At 46.7% G+C, this 25526-nt stretch overlaps 1 protein-coding gene across 3 annotated transcripts in view; it reads left to right on the top strand.

Annotated features, from left to right (window-relative positions):
• LOC144807751 (pancreatic alpha-amylase-like) overlaps window positions 1–25526 on the top strand; it is a 250105-nt gene that overhangs the window by 82089 nt on the left and 142490 nt on the right. The window contains exon 2 of one of the 3 annotated variants that reach the window (XM_078673410.1): window positions 19257–19341. The exons of the other annotated variants lie outside the window; for them this stretch is intronic. The gene's annotated coding sequence lies outside the window, so the exon portion shown is untranslated. The remainder of the gene's footprint in view (window positions 1–19256; window positions 19342–25526) is intronic. 3 annotated transcript variants of the gene reach the window in all.

The raw sequence follows: 25526 nt of genomic DNA, 5'->3' as shown, positions 1-25526 counted from the left end.
TAATCCAGAAAATGACAGTGCAATAATAAGGCTCCAATAAACAGAAATGCATATGCGCTGCAGTGCAACTCACACAAAGCCAACAATCCGTAGTTACCCCTGGGAATCAGTGATGGTGAAGAAGGGAAATTACACATCCCCCCCCCCAAGAGCCTTAAGAAGCTCAGCCAACGAGGCAGGGAATTAGGTAAACACAAGGAAGCCCCGCAAGAGCCAGTCATTGGCTGGTCCAACTGGGCTTTGAAATGCCAAACAGAACAAGCTGCTGGGCCAGAACTCAACAGAGTAATGAGGAGCGATGGCACAAAACCACCCCTACCGTGACCAGGATATGCAGCACGCCACAAGAGAATCCTGGGATTCACGTCACCCAACTGGTGCCACTGAAGCGTTTACATTTGCTAAAGCACAACATTGTGACGTCTTCAGTGCAACATTCCTGGCATCATGGGAATAAAAATTTAACATCAACTTACCGAGAAGCCTTGCAAAGCCGTGTTCTACACCGGCCCTGAGGAAGCGACGTGACAGTGACATGACATACTGGCACAAGGGGCAATGCATCCATACGGACAGACTCACAGGACAGTTGAGAGAATATGTGGGACATACGCTGGCCCACACCTTCACAACATGGTTGATGGAAAGCAAAATGTATTGGCACACAAGATTAAGTGGATGAGCCAAACACATCCTGCTGCACACAGCGAGGCTGCAATTCCCCATATAGCCTGTGGTTGTGATGTCCCACATAATGTGAGCCCGCGGTATCCGCAGTGTGTCAGGGGCAAGGTTTACATACAATGATGCCTTCACCAGAGTCAACACTCCACTACAGAGGACTGTCAAGAAGGGTGACTGTCCTGTCATGGCAGTGGTGCAACATGTAATTTGATCCATGGTGATGAGACATGTATGGATGGTACTACAACATGCACAGTTCCCACACATTCACAAACCATACCAGCCCCAAACAGCCTGTTTGGATCTCTTACCCGAACTGACACGTCCGTGCATGGAACGCTGATTCGGCCCACGTTGCAATCATCATGTGGAATAGCAGGAGGACTAAGATGACACGAACAGACAACAGGCACAGCAACCTGGGAATGACAGACACACAAGGGGTCACCGGTACAAATCTTTGCAAAAGACATGGGCATGTACGAAACAGGAACAATGTAGACACATGCAAATCTCAAGCTAAGTCATTGCGCATTAATGTGTGGCATTACATCAGCACTTGCGTGACACATCAAAACACACATCAAAGTAACTTTGCATACAGTCAGCTGGACACACACATTTCAACACATGCCACTTAATGCTACAAGCTTGCTCACTCACTTCCAGTGACTCACAATTATGAGAAGTTGCGTATGAGCTGACTCCGGATATCATCCTCCTGCTCCTCATCACTTGCATCGTGACCAAGCCCTTTATCCTCAAGGGGTGGATGTTCCTGCTCCTCCGGATCCAGGATGAGTGGCACTGCCTTCTCAACTGCCATGTTGTGCAGCATGCAGCACACTATGAAGATCTTACAGACCTTGTCTGGTGCATATGGACGGGATCTGCCCGTCTTATCGAGGCACCGGAATCGGCTCTTCAGGAGGCCAAACGTCCACTCAATCACTCGCCTGGTCTGCCCGTGTGCATTATTGTACCGCTGATCTGCAACTGTTCTTGGGTTGCTGAAAGGTGTCATTAGCCATGGCATGTTGGGATATCCTGAGTCACCTACAAAGATACATCAAGTGGGTCAGGAGATGCTGTTAGAGCAGAAGACACTGAAACACACAGGACAAACAGAGTTTACCCACCAACAAGACATGCCCACTCGTTGCGCAGCTGCAGCATCATTTGTGGCACCCTGCTACGCCTCATAATGAATGCATTGTGTGCCGATCCTGGAAAACGTGCACCAACATGGGAAATCAGTATGTTAGCAAGACACACCACCAGGGCATTTATTGAATGATAATGTTTCCGGTTGCGGTAAGCCTGCTCCTGAGCCTGTGGTGGCACCAAAGCCACATGTGTCCCATCAATGGACCCAATGACATGTGGCATCTCTCCCAGGTGGTTGAAATCACCCTTGACATCTCTCAACTCCTCAGGAGTTTGAAATTTGATGAATTCATCAATGTGCTCCAACATGGCTGCCAAAACATCACGCAGGACGCGGCTGAACATCGTCTGTGACATTCCACCGACATCAGCTATGGTTAATTGAAGTGTACCTGTAGCAAAAAAATGGAGGGCTGCCATCACCTTTATCTTGGGGGTCAGGGCAGTAGGATACCAGTGTTGCGGTTAGAGATGTGGTGCCAGCTTGTTTGTCAAGTCCTGAATCAACTGGCGAGTGAATCTGTAACGTCAGATGCAGGCACATTCCCTCATGGTAGCCAAGTCTGGGAATGGCCTTGGTAGAGGCGGTGCCCTGCAGGACATATTTGGAATGAATGGAGATTAATAGTCAGCCAATATCAATGGCAATGTACATAGCACATGCAAAACTGCTACTAGACATCAGGTCACTATGGAGTCCGGCGTGTGCAATACATCCAGGACACATACGGCAGCTTGCTGGCACTCCTACGAAAACCCAGATACACCTGTTGATTGACAAATAAACATGACATGCCCTGAAATGAGCTGCTGTGCTGGTCTGAGTGAACAGCCCGAGATATCACTGGAGTGACACACGTCACGATACCTGCAGTGGAAGGTTGCCATCCCATCCAGACAGCTGACTGCAAGGCACATGCACAGGTCACATGGAATGTCAAATGTACATATCAAACACATTGCAATTAAGGTGTGCATGTGACAACAAAATACAGCCATTGTCATGATGCAGACATGTATGCCTGGGGAAATATGATGTCTGATGCCCTCAGACCCAAAAGCCGTGGGAATGCACATGTGGCATAGTGTGCGTGGATGTGAAACCATTCCCATATCAACACAGACCCATGTTAGATGCACCAACAGCAGATGCAGTTTTGGGAACACAAACAGCAAGCTCAATGTTAAACATGACATACACCGGACATAGTCACATAGGGTCATGCTGAGCGTGAAATGGCAAGTGACAAAGTGCCCCGGTCCCTGGCATCATGAGACAGGTGCCGGTAGTGATGACTGTTCCATCCCAGTGTGGCTGTGTATGACAAAATCTGCATGATGATACACATGTGACAAGTGTCAAGGTGATGTGTGCCACACAGTGCCCCACCACACATGACATGTGTCAACAGGTCATCACACATAGATTGTGCAACAAGATTAGATGCGCTGTGCTATATCACTGGCTGCCACACCTAGGGCCTGCACATGAAAGTATGCAATGACAAGAACTTGATAGACATCCTTGTTTGAACCGTACCCCTACTTCCCTGCCGTGTGTGCGCCTCGTATCTCTATTGTAATGGTGCCATATGCGAGCGTGTGAAATGCACCGTACGCCTGCATTGGCATCTGTGTGTGTAACGCACCGTGTGAAACGCACGTACCCCTGCATTGGCATCAGCGTCTGAAACACACCGTGTGAAACGCACCGTACCCCTGCATTAACATCAGCGTGTGAAACGCACCCTACCCGTGCATTCACAGCACCGTACCCCTACGTTCCGGGCGTGTGTGCGCATAGTCTCACTCTTGTAATTGTGCCATACGTGAGCGCACCGTACCCCTATGTTCCGGGCGTGTGTGTGCATCGTCTCACTATTGTAATCGTGCCATGTGTGAGCGCACCGTACCCCTACGTTCCGGGCATGTGTGCGCATCGTCTCACTATTGTAGTCGTGCCATACGTGAGCGCACCGTACCCCTACGTTCCAGGCATGTGTGCGCATCGTCTCACTATTGTAATCGTGCCATACGCGAGCGCACCGTACCCCAACGTTCCAGCTGTGTGTGCGCATCGTCTCACTATTGTAATCGTGCCATACGCGATCGCACTGTACCCCTACTTTCCAGGCATGTGTGCACATCGTCTCACTATTGTAATTGTGCCATACGTGAGCGCACCGTACCCCTACATTCTGGGCGTGTGTGCACATTGTCCCACTATTGTAATCGTACCATACGCGAGCGCACCATACCCCTACATTCCGGGCGTGTGCGCGCATCGTATCACTATTGCAATGGTGCCATACGCGAGCGCGTGAAACGCACCGTACACGTGTGTGGATCTCAAAATTACTTAGGGGACACATAGGGGACGAGTAGTAGGCCCTGAAGGCATCCTGGGTGTCATGGATACTGAGATTTGAGTGTGTGCTACAGGTGCCCTGCAAAAGTCAGTTGGGCAAAAAAATACAATGTTGCAAAATGATTGTGAAGCTGAAGCTCAAATTTTGAACGATGTGAATGCGTGTCCGACCTGTATGTCTAAAGGGATTGGAGGAAATGTACGATGCAAACGAATCTGACCTATCACTCTGTACTCGTCAAACCGAAAGCCCCTCATCAGCACTGATTTAAGGCAGCAAGAACCCCTGAGAGGGCATTTGCCTGCACAACATTGGAGTGGACCACACTGCTGCTGTCTCTACATCCTCTGGTATCTTATGGCTCGTACTATAGAAAGGGCCCCAGCCTTTACTGAGGAGGAAAACCAGGCCCTGCTGGATAGCCTCCTACCACAGTACAACTAGCTGTATGGGAGACCAGGGGAGCAGGTGAGTGCTGACCCCACTACCTTTGACTGTGCACCTGTTGTGTGAGTGTCACAACAGGCATTGTGTATTGGTGGTACAGACATGCATTGTGGTTTTGAGTGAGTCCCAGGGTGTGTACATGGTGTGTCTCTCATGCAGAGCATGATGTAATTCATGTGTGTTTACTCCTCACGTGCATTGTGCTTACTGTGACATTCACTGCATAGTGAATGACACATTCAGCCATGCCAGACCTTGGTGGCTTTATTCCCAAAAGTCCTGAGGTGGAACAGTGTTCCCCCCGGAGTGACAGATGACTTTACTCACAGGTGTTTGACTTGAGGGGACCTGTGGTGAGAGTGTCCAAAGGATGTGTTTAACCTCATGGACATTGAAGTGTGTGAATGTGCCTTGTCATCTGGGTGAGTGTGTATGTGATGTGTTGCACCACTGCTGCATGGCGTATGCAGCAGCTCTAGCCATCTGATGTGACGAGTAAGCAGTGCTGTGTGCCTTACTTGCAAAGCTAGCATGACCCCTGTGACACCCCATTGTCAAGTGGCACATGTGCAAAGTGAGGTTTGTATCCGTTGTTGTCAGTGACGGGCGAGTGAACTGTGCCAGGGTGTGTCTGCCTGGTCTGCTGAGGGTTCTATATTAGAGTGGGATATGTGACTGCTTGGCACGTGCTGTCCCACACCCTGCAGTTGCATGTGTTGCCCAGTGTGTGCCATGATCAGTGAGTGTGTTGCACCCGTTACGCCATCTGTTGCCTTTCAATGCCATATAGTGCATTGGGGCTTGCCCACAGACCAAATTCACATGGACAATGATGCAAGTCCTGTCAGCATCCTATGCCCTGTTCACATTATCAATGGTGTGCAAGTGTGTGTCTCTGGGACATGGAGCAGGTGTAGTGATGTTGTTTCACTTTGTCTTCCTGACAGGTAACTGCCTACGAGAAGGGGGAAATCTGGATGGACATTGTCAAGGCCGTCGGGTCTGCCGGGGGCCATCGCCGCCGGCTGCGCAACGTGCAGAAGAGGTGGCAAGACATCCGGTGCTGGACCCGGCGTATCGCCCGGGTCCAGCTGAAGCTGGAAGCTCCACGCCAGCATAGCGGCAGCTGTCACCTCACCCCCCCACATGCTCCGGGTCCTGGTGGTCGTGTTTCCACACCTCGATAGGCAGTTGCAGGAGAGACAGCAGCAAGGAGGGGGTAGGTACATGGCTGTTTGTTGTGTTGTGTGTCACCTGATTTTTTAGGTGCTCTGAAGCCTGGCTACACTCCCACAGTTGGGGTGTCTGGTCATATATGTGCAGTGTCTTTTCGGTTCCCCATAGTCACCTGGTGCTCATTTTAATCCCTTCCCCTCCTTAACATGTGTCCCCTGGTCTGTGTGTAATCACATTTTCACATGTTCATCTAGGGTGTAAGAAAATAAGACTGCACATTGATTTCCGCATCATGTGGGAGGGTGGTCTGTGACATGTGTTGGGACCTTGCCTGTGCCATGACCTGTGCACTGTGTTTGGGCTTCATATTTGTTTGCACTGATGAGTCTCAACATAGGAGTGTGAGGTTTCCACTGCACACCCATGCAGCATGCATGACCCATGTTGTGTTCTCAGACATGATGTACATCAGTGGGAGATATGCATAGTGCCATGACGGTTACTCATGTTAGTCAGCTCATTCCTCACCCACGGATCAGTGTGCCCACTACAGACCCCTGAGACACCCTGGCCTCCTAATCATGTGTGTCATCCAACACTGTGCCCATTCTATGTGGGTTCAGCATGGCTCTGCCTCTGTGGCATTGGTCCATTGCATAGTTTGTATTTTTCCTGTCTGCTACATGTGTCCAATGGACAGGGATATTAAATTTGGCTTGTGCATACTCACCTTGGGCAGTGCCTGTGTGCCTATTCACAACAATCTGTTGATGGTTGTTTGTCACAAATATGTATTGCCAGCCCCACGAGGTGAGCTTGGGTTACTTTTGGAATTGTTGCTGCACAGTTTTTGTTACAGCTCAAGAAGTGAGACCTCTGAATCAGGGTATCAATCACATTGACTGAGGGATGGGGGTGTTGTACAGGAGAGGTCTACATGGGCCTGCCTGATTTAGCCTTGCCAGGTCTGACCTGTGGGTGAGAAATGGCTGAACAATGATTCACCATGCACTGCCCCTGTGATGGTGGCCAGTGATTTCAGTTGGGGCTTGGCAGCCTATGTCATTTGGTTCCAGACATGATTCAGGCTCATACATTTTTGCCACATGTATGTAGTTCAGATGCAACGCTGTTTTGTCTTAGTGTGCACACTTCTGTGTTGACATTTTGCCTGGGGATAACGGTGTGTCCACAATGCAGCAATGATTTTGTTCATCAAAATTGCTGGCCCAATTGCTTAAGCATTGTCCCCAGTTGGGACATGTGTGCCACTCCACATGACAGCCAGTAGATTTTATGTGCAAGCAACTGTGTCATCAGGGAATGGATGCCCATGTGAGGACTGACATATTTCAAGTTGTGTCACATAAATGATTGTACCTTGGCACTCACAATACTTGTTAAAAGTTGTTCATGTTTAGAATGTGTTAATCTGACGAATTGTGTAAAGGACACTTATGTGCCTGCATGATCGTTGTCTCACAAGGTAGTGCACACAAAACAACATTTCTACTTTTTTGAAAAAAACCTGGCACCTTTTCAAAGAGGCCAGTGTTGGTGATTAATGGTGTGCCTTGATCTCCATATACATGTCCCCACAGTGGTCTTTAGGTCTTGAAACTCCTTTGTGGTCAATTGTACAAACTAATGAGTGTCAAGACCTCAAGACCTCCGTTCGACCATGTATATGGCAAATCTGCAATGCTATTTGTTTCTAACAGTGTTTTATCTTAAAGGGTAGGCAAAAACAATTCCCAACAGGTATTATGTAGAGACAATTTCAAATATGTATGCCAAAAGCATTACGGAAGAAACAGAAACAAGGAGTCAATTGATTTCGAAAAAGGTAGTATTATTCACCAAGGAAACAGAAAGGGAGAATTCTTTCATATGCAATTACAGTTTAAACAGCACTGTAAAGACCAGATCTTGTGACAACCCAGTGACACTTGGTGCAAAGTGCTATGTACAATTGGTGAGGTGAATGTGCAAGTGCTTTAAAAACATCATTGGCGACGCATTAAACAAAATATGTACATCAGTTAAAAGCTCCAAAGACAAGTTACAATCACTTGGAAAAACAATTATTTCTACAGGAGCATTTAAGCGTGATATGCGTCATATGATTCAGGCTGTATAGTCGACGGCGTTTCGATCCCCTTTAGTCGGGATCGTCATCAGGACAGAGTTGTCGATAGATACAGTGCTGTTGACAAAGAAGGGCAATTTTTGAGCGGGGGAATTGGTTAGGGTCAAGGTGGGTGGTGAAATGGTGAATGGGTAACGATTGGGACTTAACCATTAAAGGTATAAAGTGTAAAGGGTGTGGCTGGGGTGGTGGCCGGAAGGGGAAGAGAGTGAGACTTGGGGGTGGCTAGTGTGGAGAAAATGATGACTAGAGTAAAAATTAAAAAAAACGCCGGTCAGTGGAAAGTGACAAAAATACTAAGTCAATAGACACTCACAGTGCAACCAAGCAGGGATGCGTGGCTAGCGGGACGCCGAGGCAACAATGAATGGTCGGGTGCTGAAGGGGAACAGGGAATCAAGTTAAGTAAGAGAGCAAGTTCGTCTAGTGAAAGAAAACTATCCACAAAGCGAAGAGTTACCTGATCGCGGCTTGAGGTGGGACGGCACGCGGGGTTTACAGCGTCTGAGGGGGCAGAGGAAGAATGAGGGTCAGCATAGCATGGTGCCGTGATCGAACAAAAAAGATTTGATGATGAGCGTCGTCAAAGCGAGCACACTCTGCGTTGTGGCAATCCTCTTACCTGAGTTAATCAGGGCGTCAGAAGGCAATCAGGGGCTCATCTGGCGTGGCGACTACCGGCAGTAAATGCGGGAGCTGACCGTGGCGTCTCGGTGCCCTGGGTAATGACCAGGAAGCCACGAGATAGGGGCGGGGTCCGAGCGCTGGAGGTGGGCGGGGTCTGGGGAGTGTCTAAGGAGTGTCACGATGCCATTGACAAATGGAGAGGCGGGGGCGGGGTGCAGTGATGGCTGGAGAGGGAACGGGAGGCGTGGGAGAGTTACCCAGGCAACACGGATAAACAGGAACTAGCTAATTCAGATACACGTCAGGGCAGGGGTGGATTACAAAACGCGGTGAAAAAGTGATATACCGACGTTTATAAAGGGCTAGAGACGGCGGAGGTGGTTAAGGCCCTGAGGAGAAGGTTTATACATTCACAGTTAGTCCGAGGGAGGGCATAGAAAACATTCGGTATTTAGCATCAAATGAGAGCGATCTATGCTTTAATAAATACACAAGCCAGCTAAAAGCAGCTAAAAGCATCAGGTAGGACAAACGTGGTGCTGGTTACATTGAGCGAGCCATGGTTTGAAACCGGACAGTTAGATACAGGATAGTAGTCTATGTAGGTGGCCAAACGCACACGAGAACGCTTTAATGAAGTCAGTCATGAGTGGTGGTGACAGTTATATCAAGTACACATCTATTATACAGTTCGTGTTTAAAGTATAGAGAGGTAAAAGACAAAAGGCAAGGGATAGACGGACAGTAGGGTTTAAATGGAGATGGTGCTGGTCCATTCATCAAGGGTATTCAGCCCGTGGTTGACTGAATCGACCCTAGCGATCCATTTGCATTCGGCTCTATTGAGTAAAGCGGCCATGTTACCTCCTCTGAGGGGTAGTGTTGGTTTCTCAATAACCAACCACTTGAGGTCTGTGTCCGTATGTGATTGCTCCAAGAAGTGTGAGACCAACGGCGCCGTGAGTACTTTGCAGTTGATTCTGCTTTTGTGCTGTATGATCCGTTGTTTGACCATTTGGGTGGTCTGACCAATGTAAATGAGCTCACAGGGGCAGCGGATTGCGTAAATGACATTTTGGGTTTTGTAATTTGAGTGGTGAGTGAGCTGGTATGTCTGTCCATTGAAAGTAAATTCTTTGGTATTCAGTGTCAGTTCACAGACGCTGCAGGATTGGCATTTGAAATGTCCGATGACAGGAGGCATGCCCCACGCTTCTGTGATGGTGTGTTTCTCATTAGTGGTGGTCGGCCAAGTGATGGCACGATCGAGGTGGTTGGCGATGTTGTTCCCTCTCTGGTACGAAAACAGGGGTGGTGCGTGAAATTGTTCATCAGATCTTAGCACAGTCCAGTTCTTTTTGATTATTTTGGCTACTTTATTACTGTCCGGGCTGAAGACAGAGACAAAGGGGATCCTGTTCAAAGTTTTTTTGTTTGGGTTGGGCCTCAGTAGATCCTCCCGGTGGTTGTACCACGCTCGTTTCTTTGCTTGCTTGACCAGACGTCGTGGGTAGCCTCTGTTAACCAGTTTCAAGACCAGGATGTCCGCCTCCCCAAAGTAGTCTTTGCGCCATTTGCAATTGCGCCGGATCCGGATTCTCCCTTTCTGTTTCCTTGGTGAATAATACTACCTTTTTCGAAATCAATTGACTCCTTGTTTCTGTTTCTTCCGTAATGCTTTTGGCATACATATTTGAAATTGTCTCTACATAATACCTGTTGGGAATTGTTTTTGCCTACACGATACACCCATCCCAACGAGGTTTATGGGTTTTCTCCTGTTATTCCTATAATTATCTTAAAGGGTGCCAGCTGTTTCAATGAATGTGTAAATGTTGTTTGTGTGCATTTCATTGTGAGACATCTTTCATGCAGGCACATATGTGTTCTCGTCACAAGATGGTGAATTAACACATTCAATACATGTCGATTGTGTCAAGTATGGTGAGTCCCAAGATGCCAACATTTAGCTACATATATTTTTTGCCAAATGTACTTACAGGGCTCGGAGTGTGGTGTCACCTTGGGGAGGTAGGTGGGTTAGTTTGCCCATGGAGCACCACTACTGTTTATAACTTGAGGTGGCATCACTTCATTGTATTGATCTGCTCTTCTGTAAACAAACTCTAGCTTCTCTGTGTAATTCTCATTCAAGTTGTGGCCTGGTGTGTTCTTTGGATCATTATGTCCAAGTAGCCTTGTGTCTATACCAACTGGGCAGTACAATGCTCAAATATGTGCAGAGTTATCTGGCTGTTACTCATGATGCATGCCATGATTTCCAGTGTGACCTACTGATTTTGTGCTCATGTGTCGGATGTGTACAGGTGACTGATGGATTTCTGTTTCTTCTCCTTGCCCATACCATCATCAACAGAGACAGGAGGAGACAGCTGCACGGACCAAGAGGAGGGACCCAGGCACAGTGCCACCAGCGCTGAGGAATCGGAGGGAGCCAGTAGCATGGTGGGTGAGGGGAGTCAGGCTGTGGACCTGTTGGAAGGCAGCACTTCCTACCACGCAGACGGATCCGCTTCTGACTCCCAGGAGGAGGGGGAATACGCCACAACACCTGGCAGCATCACAGTGTCTGTCCCCGCCTCCTCCAGAACCATCTCTACCCTCCCAGTTGCTCCGGTCCCTTCTGTCCGGGCCGTCCCCCATATCTCCTTCGGCCCCGGCACCGCAAACCCTGCCCCTGTTTCCCCTGCTGCCCTCAGTGCCGAGTCTGTGGACTTACTCCGCCAGATTCAGGTTGGTCAGACATCAATGTTGAATGTCATCCATGGCCACACTCAAATCCTAGCACAGTGGCTGTCGTTCATGGAGGGCATGTCAGCTACGATGTCTGACCAACGGCGGATAATGCAGTCCATGGACTCCTCACTGACGGCAGCAGTTTGCCTTCTGCAGCGGTCCGCCCCCCCCCCCCTTCCTTCGGACCCATCCCCACACCCCACTCCCAAACCTGTCCAACGCACATGCAGGAAGACACCATCACGTACCACAACAGACCCAGACAGCACACCCCCACAAAAGTCGAAGCGCACATCTCCTGGCATGCAACCTCAGGGGGCTGTAGGCACACCCAAGGGGACTGGGCATAGACCGCAAACACGCAGCCATAGTCACAGTGCTCAACCCTCACAGCCCTCTACCTCCACTCCAATTGTGTCCTTGGGTGTAGGAGTTGGGCTGGCCGAACTGGCTGCAGTGTGCAGCGCTGATTATGAGTCCCCCCCCATGGCGCTGCACACTGCACCGAGGAGGATACGTCCACCCCTGCACCCACCACACCTACCCTTACCACTCCTGTCCCTGCGGTGCCTAGTCCTGCCCCGATGATGCCCCCAAGGGTCCACATCACATTGAGTACTCCATGTGCAGGCGAGTTGGGATAGACGACCTACCCAGCGTCCCCCTACAAGGACTAATTTCTGGACTGGCCATTGGCCTTATTTGAGCAGAGACTCATTTTTCAACATCTTTTTTTTGTTCATGCTGAATAAAGCCTTTTATTTTCCATTCAACACTATTGCATTTCAGGTACTTGATGTTAGTGATGAGGGCCCTGGAGTTGGTGTCATGGTAATGTTTTGGGGTTCAGAAAGATGTTTTTGGTTGATGGTCATGAGGTGGACCATGGTATCTGTGTGCCAGCACAATGTCTCTGCAATTAATCATTGGTTGTGTGTGTTCAGTTTGTCTAGAGACATTGTCCCAAGGAGTGTTCCTTCCACTGTGAAACCTGGGATCTTCACTGCAGACAGTTGCACAATTGTTGTGCTGACATGTGTGCACATTTCCTTTTTTGGTGACTGTTCCCTTCAACAAAGGCCGCTTCTATTAGGCGACATATACCACCTGCAACTTCCTCACCTCCTTGGTATTCATAAAACATCTGCAGAGTCGCTGCAGGCTTTCATAGCAAATAGGTACAGGACAGGTGTTAAAATTAAAAAAAAAAAAAAAAAGAAAGGAAGATTAATCACTCAGCTGATACTCCCGCCATGTCTGCGAGAGTTAAGGGCAAACAACAACAACAACAGGCCAAGTTGGAACAGGTAAAAGAACTGTTGAAATCAGTCAATAAAACCCCGCCTGTGGTCAAAGGGGAGAGAAAAAATAGACGAAAGAACCAGCAAAAGAACGCCCTGAGACAGAAGGACGCAGAGATGCAACCAGACAAAACAAATACAACGTTCTGAGAGAACAGGACGAGGAAGATGGAGAGGATGGAGTGGTCAATGATGACGACCAGGAGGAAGGCGAGGGGAAGGGGGGTGAAGATCCTGAAATCCAGTCCCTTCCCGATCATTCAACAGTATCAAGCTCCGTTGTAACTGCCGCTGCTACGGAGAGAGGCGCCGGTAAAGGCGAGAATGGAGTGAAAGGTGAGGTGGATTTGGGGAGGAATAACAAGGGGACTAAGATGGGCCAGATGGATACAGCGCCAAGTAAACCACCCTTAGCCCATGAGACTGGGAACCAACTAAAACAGTATCCCCTTTTCTCAAACCCCTCCTCCAACAGGGGCAACAGGGGTAACATGGGCAGCTCTCGAGCACCCCCATGCGGGGGGGGGATGAAGCAGGATGGGAAAAATGACATGATGATGCAAGAGGTTCTGAGCGCTGGAGGGGTGTCAACTAGCTCTGTTACACCTGAGCCACCAGAAACAGTGCTATCGGTAGGAGCCGACCAGGAGGACCTCGAGGAAGTAATATCTGCGGCTCCTATGCTACCTATAGCATCGGCTCTGGACAACAGCATAAGCCCATGCCTGTCCGAAAGGCGCACCATGGGACCTCATAGTGAAGAGCTAAGCCCACAGACATCTCAAGCATCTCAAGAGAACGGGTTATTTTCCCTTCCAAATACCACAACCACAAAAACAAATTACATTGAAATATTGCTTGGAACCATTCTCCAAGAGCTAAGAGACTTTAAACATTCCCATGTCCAGGAGATCTCTCAACTCCATATCAGGCTCACGAAAATGGAAGAATGTCTTGGGAGTCTTCCTTCAAAGGTCATCGAAGCTGAAATCAGGATTTCATCTCTGGAGGATTCGCTATCAGCAATACAGAAAGATCTGCTGGTATCCAATAGAGAAAGATCCCAGCTAGTAGAAAAACTGCAGGACCTTGAAAACTACAACAGGAGGTCAAACCTACGTCTGGTAGGCATTCCAGAGGGACTGGAGGATAAGGAGGTAGTCAAGTGGTCAGAGTCCCTCTTGAAAAAAGCCATACCCGAGCTCCAGGGGGATTTAACAATTACACGAGCACACAGAGTCCCAGCATATAAACCCAACAATCAGAAATATCCGCGCACAATTTTGCTGAACTTTTCGGATTTTAGGGTGAAGGAGAGAATCTTAAATACTGCCTACTCTAAGAAATCATTCAACGCGGAAGGAGTAAATAACTTTCTAATCTTTTCAGATATGTCGGCGGCTTCTGCTCACAGACGTAGAGACTTTGTTAAGATGATTGACTCTTTTCAAAGCAAGGGAGCCCAAGCTATGATCATACAGCAGTCAAAACTTAAAGTATTGGCCAAAGGGAAGATTTTTTTTTTTACAATTGTACACGAAGCCCAGTCCCTTCTAGAAGGCCTAGGAGTATAGTGTATAGCTGATTCCCATTCTGACTCATATTTTCTGGTATAATTAGGATAGGAGTACAGCCTATAGCTGACCCCTATATCGATCTGCAAGGTGGGGCTAAGGTGATGACAGGAAGCACACAAGGATGCCACGAAATGGCATCCAAAAAGAAGAATTTAAAGAGAAGGACGGACGTGGAACACGGGGAGGTTCCGTCCACTCTAGGGGGGAGTTGGGGGAGCTGGGGTGGTGAAGGGGGGTGTTGCAGGGGGAAAAAAGAGTTCATATATTAAAGAATTGCCTGTTTCATTACTAAGATCAGCTCAGAAACAGCATAGACAAGATCATTTGCCCTTAACATGGCTCTAATGTGGATAAGGTCCCGGTATTTTTGTATATGGGGTATGGCTTCGGACCCTGTTTTCTACGCATATATGTTTTTGCACATGGAAGGATCTAGACCGCTGCTATTAATATGTATACTGCTCATTTGCTTAGTTTGCACAAAGAAAGGATTAGCTACTATTAATACCCGTACTACTTATTTGCCTATTTTGCACAAAGAAAGGGTTTGCTGTTACCTATATTCGCTGCTATTATATCTGCACTAAGTATTTATTTATTGAGATACAAAGAGGTTGTGTCTATTTGCCTACTTGCACAAAAGAGAGTTTTTTTGATAGTTATTATATTACTGTACTGCACCGTTCTTTACGCATTTATGTCTTTACACATGGAAGGATCTAGACCGCTGCTATTAATATGTATACTGCTCATTTGCTTAGTTTGCACACAGAAAGGATTAGCTGCTATTAATATCTGTACTGCTTATTTGCCTATTTTGCACAAAGTAGGGGTTTGCTGCTACCTATATTTGCTGCTATTATATCTGCACTGAGTATTTACTTATTGAGGTACAAAAGGTTTTGTCTACTTGCCTATTTGCACAAAAGAGAGGGTTCTTTTTGATATTTATTATATTACTGTATTGCACTGTTTATTTGCTTAGTTTTTCACATAGTAAGGATCTGCTGTTACCTATATTTTCTGCTAACACATTTGCATCAAGTATTTACCTATTGACGTACAACGAGTTTTTAACTATCTGCCTATTTGCACATAGAGAGGTTCCTGACACTTATTTTATTATTGCACTGTTAACTAACCCTCTTAGCATACGCATGTATTATATCCATTCTTTAGCATGTTTTAAAAAAAAAAAGCAAGTAACATGCTGAATTTTTCTCTTTTAATGCAAATGGTCTGAACAATGCTCGGAAAAAAAACGCTATTGAATGTTGGTTAAAGAACCTAAACCCAGATATTATGTATTTACAAGAGACCCATCATAGAAACCAGGTCGATGCAGACAAAATATTTAAGAGCTGGGCTGGCCATGCGATATCCTCCCCAGCGGGTTTGACACAGAGAGGAGTATGCATACTGATAGGAAAACATCTAGGTTTTACTCTGACAGGTACAGTCACAGACCCTAGAGGCAGATGGGTAGTTGCCCATGGCAAATTACATAATGTAAGTATAATCCTTGCTACAATCTATGCTCCCATCTTAGACGACTTTCAGTCAATCCTACAGTTAAAGAATGCTATAACTGGCCTTCCTGGTGTAATAGTATGGGGAGGCGACTTTAATTTTTTGCAAAATACCGTATTAGGTTCGTCTAAAAAAGATCGCTGTCTGAACAAACCCCAATCTGCTTTGGCGATTCAAAGTTGTAAATTATACCTTAATATCATGGAATATTGGCGAGCTCATAACCCTCTCAAACGAGAATATTCATGTTTCTCGGCAAAGTATAATTCCGCATCGAGATTGGATTTTTTTTTAACCTCCCTGAGTTAAAGTTACATAATTATGTTCACCTACCTCAACATCATCTCCTACGCCGACGACACCCAGCTGATCCTCTCCCTCACCAACGACCCAGCAACCGCCAGAACCAACCTACACGAAGGGATGAAAGACGTAGCCGAGTGGATGATGAACAGCCGCCTGAAACTGAACTCGGATAAGACGGAAGTCCTCATCCTGGGATCATCACCCTCCGCCTGGGACGACACCTGGTGGCCCCCTGCCCTGGGCAGCGCACCGAAACCAACGGACCATGCACGCAACCTGGGCTTCATCCTGGACTCCTCCCTCTCGATGACCAGACAAGTCAACGCCGTCTCCTCGTCTTGCTTTAACATCCTACGCATGCTACGGAAGATCTTCTGGTGGATCCCCACCGAAACCAGGAAGACGGTCACCCAGGCGCTCGTCACCAGCTGACTGGACTACGGGAACTCCCTCTACGCCGGAACCACAGCCAAACTTCAGAAAAGACTCCAGCACATTCAGAACGCCTCAGCAAGACTCATCCTGGACATCCCCCGACACAGCCACATCGCCGGACACCTGAGAGACCTGCACTGGCTCCCCGTCAGCAAGAGAATCACGTTCCGACTCCTCACCCACGCACACAAATCTCTACACAACCAAGGCCCCAGATACCTCAACGACCGCCTGACCTTCTACACTCCAACCCGCCAGCTTCGATCGACCAGCCACGCCCTCGCCGCCGTTCCCCGCATCCGAAGAGCCAAAGCGGGAGGAAAATCCTTCTCCTACCTGGCGGCCAAGACGTGGAACTCCCTCCCCAACCACCTCCGCCTGACCCAAGACTACCTCTCCTTCAGGAAGCAACTCAAGACCTGGCTGTTCGAGCAGTAGCGGACCCCCCCCCCCCCAGCGCCTTGAGACCCTCCGGGTGAGTAGCGCGCTATACAAATGCCTTGATTGATTGACCTACCAAACGCTTTTTCAGATCACGCGGCAGTCTCTATGGAGGTAAATCTGGGTCTACAAGACATAAGCCCTATAAAACAATGGTTTTTTAATAAATCCAACCTTCTAGATCCTCAATGGTGTGCAGAAATTGAAGAATTCATTGAGGAGTTCTTCACATGCAATAGAGGTTCAGCCCCATTAAACACGACTTGGGATGCATTTAAGGCCACTCTAAGGGGGTTAATTACATCTAAAGATGTACCAAAATACAAGGCAAGAAAGGAGGAGAAGAGCAGATTACAAACGGAACTTACAGAGGCAACCCAAGTACACTACAGGGCCAGATCAACATACTCAACGGAACTTTACGGAAAGAACTTTTAACTTTTGTAAATGATCTGCTTCAAGGAGGATCCCCCCCCCGGACTCTTTTCGCTCAGCCGTTGTAGTTAGTATTTTAAGAAAGGGAAAGGACAGGGAGAATTTAAACTCGTACCTACCCATAAGTCTACTAAACACAGACTATAAAATTTTTACTAAGCTTTTAGCAAATCGATTGAATAAAATAGTGGGAAGTCTGGTATCTAATGATCAGTGCGGTTTTATTGCAGGCAGGCAGCTCCACACAAACACAAAGTTCGTATTAGAGGCATTGGATTTTTTTAAAACCAATAAAGTGAAGGCCCAAATCTGGTTCTTAGATGCGGAGAAAGCCTTCGATCTAGTGTCCTGGGACTGCCTATTTGCTATTTTACACAGTTTTACCTTCCCGAATGTTTTCATTTCTCTTTTAAAACAACTATATTTGAACTCTAGGGCACAGATCATCATCAATAATTCTAATATCGGTACATGTAAGGTCACTAGAGGTACCCGACAAGGCTGTCCCCTATCGCCAATACTATTCGCATTATTCATTGAACCTCTAGCGATTGCGATTAGAAATATTCAAACTAACACAGCCCCGGTAGCTGGTATGACTAATATAAAATTATATGCCAATGACATTGCCCTGTTTTTAGATTCTAACCCCCTAAGTCAAGGGAAAATTTTAAAAATATTTTCTGACTTTCAAAAACTAGGGAGCTATAAAATAAATGTTAACAAGACAGAGATTATTTTATTAAACTGCACTGTAGACACTTTAATACCAGAAATTAGGCAAATGTATAACCCAATGCCAAAGAGATACCAGGGAATATTTATATCGGACAATTTAGACGACTTGTTCTCACTTAATTATTCACCGCTGCTAAAAAAGGTTGAGTCCCTTTTAGAATTTATTACCCCTGTCGATATGGGCCGCGTAGCATTGATACGCATGTGAATCTTACCTCTTCAATTTTATATTTAATGCAGTACCCTGCGTTATTCAGGCCTCCTTTTTAAAAAAAATGGATTCCCTAATATCTTCATTTCTTTGGGCCAAAAAGTCTCCTAGACTTGCACTTAATACCTTCCATCTGCACAAGGAGGGTTATCCCTCCCCAATATAAGAGAATACTACTTTGCGTCTTTTGCTCACCATAGTTTTAGTTTGTTTTTTTATTAGACCCGAACGAGGCAGACAATTTTTTTATGAAGAAGATGCTGCCAGAAACAAAAATAATCGATCCGATTAGAGTCACAAAAGATCCAAAGAAAATCCGCTACAATTCCCTACAATGGATTTTTAGACAGAAAACTCAGTTTCTGAAATCCCATTCTATTCCTAGGATAAGTAACATAACGGATTTGAATAACTTTAACCTAGGGGAAGAGGGATGTATGGACAAAAAAATAATAAACCTCTGGAAAGCAAATGGTTTTGATAAAATCGATGACTTCCTGGCCGGTAACAGGTGGAAGACATGGGATCAAATTGCTATCCAGGTGAGCCATTCTCATTCCACTCTGAAATGGTCTTTTTTTATGTTGAATCCAATACTCAGGGAGCTGGATATCGGGAATCTTTACTTTAAGGAATCTATCTCTTCAGCACTGAATAATAAAACAAAAAAAAAGATGAGTACCTGGATTAAAATACTAAAAGAGGATAAGAAGCAGGAATCTTCTAGTAAGATCATCGAGAGGTGGAAAAAAAGGGAGGTTATTGAAATCAATCAACAAATTTGGGATAAAATAAATAAATTTAATGAAACAATCTTTCGCGGCGCAAATTTTAAACGCATGCAATTTTATAATAAATGGTTGATTTACAGAACCCCCTCTTATCTCCACAATATCTTTCCCCTAGTTGCCGATAAATGCTTTCGATGTGAGGAAAAGGGGACTTGGAAACACATCGTCTGGGAATGTCCTAAAATCCAACCACTCTGGAGGTAAATTGAAAAATATCTCTCCCTCGAGCTTAAAACTCCTATAATATTCGACGATCTAGTCCCTGTTTTAGGCTGCTCAGCGACTAACACCCAATATGATGGATTTCTTTTCATAGCTTCTCTAATATCTAAATCACTCATCCTGCAGTCCTGGAAAACCAATCAAGTACCGACCTTTCAGGCATGGAAGGCTAAATTACTACCAACCCAGGGCAGGGTAAGAAAATATGCGCTTAGATCAGGGGCGCTCAAAAAATATGAAAAGTTCTGGAGCGTTTTTGAATCATAAAAGTTACCTCCATAATCACCAGTCTGCCTATATGCACTTTTTTACTATATAATTACTGTTTGCACTTTATAATCACTGTGTGGAGACCTGATTGCCGATTATTCAATTTTATCCACATGCCATGTACTGTACTAAAAGTTTTTCTACAAAGGTATTCTGTAATGCTGATCTTGTTTTTATGAACTCTCAATAAAAATATAATTAAAAAAAAAAGGCCATGCCTGCTCACAGATGTCTACTGCTCATTCATCTGTGCCATGCTTAAAACTCACTGTGCTTGTGTTTTGAGTATGTAGAATTGCCTTCATGGACACATTCACCCTTTTTACCACTATGCATGTGTTATCACAGCCTACCCCTATGTTGGGAATTGTTATGCAGGGTATTTGAGCACATGACTCACAATTTTGTGCATTGTATCTAAGGGGTTTCAACCCTATTCCTTCCATGAGAGACTACATCTTGGTGGTCTGACCACCACCTGGATATTCATATCAGCCCTGGGATGTATGTGACAGTGTGTTCCCTTTCGCTCTCTTTGTTTGGTGGGCTGGTACATGACTATACACTATTGTGTCATGATGGTAGGGTGTGTATTTCGCCTTCAGCCTCCGTGCGTGCGTATCCATGTGGAATTTGACTTCACAACCACATGTGGTGTGTCACACACTGTGTGACAGTAGTCCATCCTCCAGGGAGTGGGACACTGCTGTAAGTGATGTGTTGCTCTGGCACTAGCATTATAGTCACAAGTTAGGGATGTACACATACCCTCATGTAGTTGTGGTATGCTGATGATGATGTACCCACCATATATCTGAGCACTGCTGGTAGTCATATCCACCCACCCCTCATATGTCTGAGCACTGCTTGGAGTCCTGTGCACTCACCCCTCAAATGTCTGGGCACTGCTGGGAGTCCTGTGCACCCATCCCCATACTGTTGGGCACTGCTGAGCGTCCTGTGCATCCACCCCTCATGTCTGGGCACTGCTGGGAGTCCTGTGCACCCACCCCTCATATGTCCGGGCACTGCTGGGAGTCCTGTGCACCCACCCCCATACTGTTGGACACTGCTGGGAGTCATATCCACCCACCCCTCATATGTCTGGGTACTGCTGGGAGTCCTGTGCACCCACCCCATACTGTTGGGCACTGCTGGGAGTCCTGTGCACCCACCCCTCATATGTTTGGGCACTGCTGGGAGTCCTGTGCACCCACCCCTCATATGTTTGGGCACTGCTGGGAGTCCTGTGCACCCACCCCTCATATGTCTGGGTACTGCTGGGAGTCCTGTGCACCCACCCCCATACTGCTGGGCACTGCTAGGAGATGGGTGCACCCACCCCTCATATGTCTGGGCACTGCTGGGAGTCCTGTGCACCCACCCCTCATTTGTCTTGGCACTGCTGGGAGTCATATCCACCCACCCCACGTATGTCTTGGCACTGCTGGGAGTCCTGTGCACCCACCCCATACTGTTGGGCACTGCTTGGAGTCCTGTGCCCCCACCCCTCATATGTCTGGGCACTGCTGGGAGTCCTGTGCACCCACCCCTTATATGTCTGGGCACTGCTGGGAGTCATATCCACCCACCCCATACTGTTGGGCACTGCTGGGAGTCCTGTGCACCCACCCCTCATATGTCTGGGCACTGCTGGAAGTCCTGTGCACCCACCCCTCATATGTCTGGGCACTGCTGGGAGTCCTGTGCACCCACCCCCATACTGTTGGGCACTGCTGGGAGTCCTGTGCACCCACCCCTCATATGTCTGGGCACTGCTGGGAGTCCTGTGCACCCACCCCTCATATGTCTGGGCACTGCTGGGAGTCCTGTGCACCCACCCCTCATATGTCTGGGCACTGCTGGGAGTCCTGTGCACCCAGCCCCATACTGTTGGGCACTGATGGGAGTCCTGTGCACACTCCCCTCATATGTCTGGGCACTGCTGGGAGTCCTGTGCACCCACCCCTCATATGTCTGGGCACTGCTGGGAGTCCTGTGCACCCACCCCCATACTGTTGGGAACTGCTAGGAGTCCTGTACACCCACCCCTCATATGTCTGGGCACTGCTGGGATTCCTGTGCACCCACTCCTCATGTCGGGGCACTGCTGGAAGTCCTATCCACCCACCACCATCCTGTTGGCCACATGGGGTTGATGTGTTGTGTGTGCCTCGTATCACTATTGTGATGGTGCCATACGTGAGCGCGTGAAAGGCACCGTACCCCTAGATTCCTGGTGTGTGTGCGCATTGTCTCACTATTGTAATCGTGCCATACGCGAGCGCACCGTACCCCAACATTCCTGGCGTGTGTGCGCATCGTATCACTATTGTAAAGGTGCCATACGCGAGCGCATGAATCTCACTGTACCACAACATTCCTGGTCGTGTGTGCGCATCGTATCACTAGTAAACTAGAAATAGAAAGAGTCCCTTCAACGGCCGTATACTTCAATTATGTAAATGCATCAATAAATATCAAAAAACAGTGACAGAAAAAAGTTTATACTAAACAGAAATCATTCAAAAATTGTATTTATTATTTCTCTTTTTTGTAAATATAAATTTATATAAATATTGTTATAAATCAGACAATTCTATAGAAAACACATCTATTGATTACACAAATTCATAAGAAACACAATAGAATCATAAAAATAAGCAACAAACCTCATACAATAAGGGCCGTTATTTCTTTTCTGGAGCCCTTGAACAATTATAGCTTTGTGATCTAGCTAATTGTAAACCAGTTCCTTCTTCCATCAATGTATGAGGTTTGACTGTAGTATGATTGGTAGCACGAGAGCAAGTTGGTTTGTATGACTGATACCATGGGGTATATATATTTATTTGTTGCTTATTTTTATGATTCTATTGTGTTTCTTATGAATTTGTGTAATCAATAGATGTGTTTTCTATAGAATTGTCTGATTTATAACAATATTTATATAAATTTATATTTACAAACAAGAGAAATAATAAATACAATTTTTGAATGATTTCTGTTTCGTATAAACTTTTTTCTGTCACTGTTTTTTGATATTTATTGATGCATTTACATAATTGAAGTATACGGCTGTTGAAGGGACTCTTTCTATTTCTAGTTTATTTGTTCTTCCCCTCTGTCCCTTGGCCACATCCGCTTATTTGAGGGGGTCCCATTGTATATGTTACCATCGTATCACTAGTGCAATGGTGCTATAGGCATGAGAGTAAGACGCACCGTACAAGTACACCTCAGTTTTTACGGTACGTTGTGCTCACCGTATGCGCCGTCGTCTGTTTCTGTGCACCAGGTCGTAGGCGTACAGGACTGGAATGACGCGGACGATGGGGTTCATGGCGTGTATGTCGCATACCAGGGATGGGGTTCGGGCGTTTTGAGCTGTCGTAGAAAAAGGGTTGTACGGAGTGTCGCAGAGACGGATTGTACTTGCTGGGCCGGAAACTGCTGCTTGATTATGTACGGACGTCGCGTGATGCCTCTTCCGGATACAAATCGTACGTATATTTCGTATGGTTTTTAGTACGAATTGTACGGAGATCAGCGTTGGATCCAATTCGCACTTCATCGTGCGTACGGGGGACGTTGAAGGTGTACGATTCGTACGGGAAATGACTCTTACTGGTCATTCAGGTATATACAAAACAATGGGAAAATGTTTGTTGGGCATCTATTCATCAGGATTTACACCGACATGTTAATACATGCCCTACATGTGCCCGGAATAAGTCCTCACATCTCACCCTCATGACCTTCTTCAACCATTGCCCATTCTTCCAACACTGTGGCACACATTAAGCATGGATTTCATTAGAGACTTTCCCTAATCCAACAAATATACCACAATCTTAGTAGTAGTGAACATGTTGTCCAAAATGGAACACTTTATATCTCTCAAGAAATTAACACAGCTGCAGAACTCAGCACGCTGTTCTTACATCACATAGTCAGATTACACTGCCTACCAGATAAACCATTTCAGACTGCTGGAGTCAATTTGTTTCTACATTTTGAAAGGGGCCTTTTGTTAATTGCTTGGCATAGAGTTTGCCCTGTCTACCACTTATCACCCCCAAATGGATGGCCAGACAGCGAAAGTGAAGCAAACACTTAAACAAACACTCCGATATTTTGTCTCCCCAGTGACAAGTGCTTGGTATGCTGCCCTTCTTTTAGCGGAATTTGAATATAACAACGCAGTGCACTCCAGATTGGGTTGCTCACCATTTTACTTCCTCACAGGTGTATATCCTTGCAGCCTCTTAGTGATACTATCAAATACTACACCCTCTGTTCCCTCAGTCATTGAGCGGCTAAGCATCCTACAAGACATTCAGTGGAAAGCAAAATGCAGTTTGGGCAAACACAAAGTTCAAATGAAAGTACAGACAGATAAACACAGGAGTCCTGAACCACACTACCAGGTTAGGATCTGTTAGATCTGGCACCTTGGTGTGGGTCTACCTTCCACTTTTGCTGTTGCCTCATGTGTTTTCGCTGGTGTTAGATGCTTTGGGCACTGTGCCACTGCTGTCCAGTGCCACAGTGCAAGTGCTCCCAATTGTAAATTAATGTATGAATTAGTGATTCCATGATTGGCTTGTTTGGTTTACCTGTCAGACCATAGTGCAGTGCACCAGGAGTGCCCAGGGCGTGTAAACCAAATGCTGCTGGTGGGCTTGTAGCACTGGTTGTGCCATCCACAGAAGCAGCTTGTAAAACTGTGTCTAAGGTCTGCCATTGCAGAGCCTGTGTGCAGTCTGGTACTGCCATGTTGACTGGGCACATGCACCCACTTGTCAGTCCCTAAACCTTCCCTTTTCTTCATATCAGAGACCCCTATAGTAGGCCTGAGGGCAGGGTGTATTGTAAGTATAAGGTAGGACAAGCCCTGATATGTGTGGCATGTCCTAATGGTGAATTACAGCCATTTTAATTGTTCACTATTGCAAGGCTACCTATTCCCCATAGGTCAGAATGGGCAGTTAGATTATTTCATCTTATAATCTTAACTGACTCAGGGAACTAGGTAGAAATTCGAGTTTAGTATGCCTAAACTCAGAATGATAAAATTAATCTTTTAGTGAATTTGGTTTTTAACATTCTGTGTTTGAAAATAACACTTTTAGAAAGTAGGTATTTTCTTGTCTAACTATCCAAGCCTGTGTCTGCTAGGTTGTGTATTCCTTGTCTGGAGTTTGAGTGACAGGGGCTGGGTCTCCCTTCCATTTTTGCTGTTGCCTCATGTGTTTTTGCTGGTGTTAGATGCTTTGGGCACTGTGCCACTGCTGTCCAGTGCCACAGTGCAAGTGCTCCTTATTGTAAATTAATGTATGAATTAGTGATTCCATGATTGGCTGGTTTGGTTTACCTGTCAGACCCTAGTACAGTGCACCAGGAGTGCCCAGGGCGTGTAAACCAAATGCTGCTGGTAGGCTAGTGGTACAAAAGGGGGTGGTGATGGACGGAGCATCTGAACCAATCAAACACTCACACCCAGTCAAAAGATCTGGGTTTGATCCATCACTGTTCTTTAGCCCACTCTGCCACCCCAGTTCAGACATGGCTATATGCAAATCAGTCTGACCCTGTGCCTCATGGGAACAGTCCAGCCCGAACTGCCAAGCCAAGCCTTCCCTGGACCGGAAACAAGCTTCCGAGGACCGGTTTCTGGCATTACAGCCGTCTTCAGCCCGGCTTGCTTGAACCCAGTGGCAAAGTGAGCAAGGGACTCACGTCTGAGCATACCCTGCCACACTTATGGCGGCCAAAGCGGTACAAAAGGGGGTGGTGATGGACGGAGCATCTGAACCAATCAAACACTCACACCCAGTCAAAAGATCTGGGTTTGATCCATCACCGTTCTTTAGCCCACTCTGCCACCCCA

The sequence above is a fragment of the Lissotriton helveticus genome, chromosome 1_2 (assembly GCF_964261635.1).
Source record: "Lissotriton helveticus chromosome 1_2, aLisHel1.1, whole genome shotgun sequence".
Lineage (NCBI taxonomy): Eukaryota > Metazoa > Chordata > Amphibia > Caudata > Salamandridae > Lissotriton > Lissotriton helveticus.
Note: the sequence above shows the minus strand (reverse complement) of the source record. Positions and strands in the feature narration are given on the sequence as shown.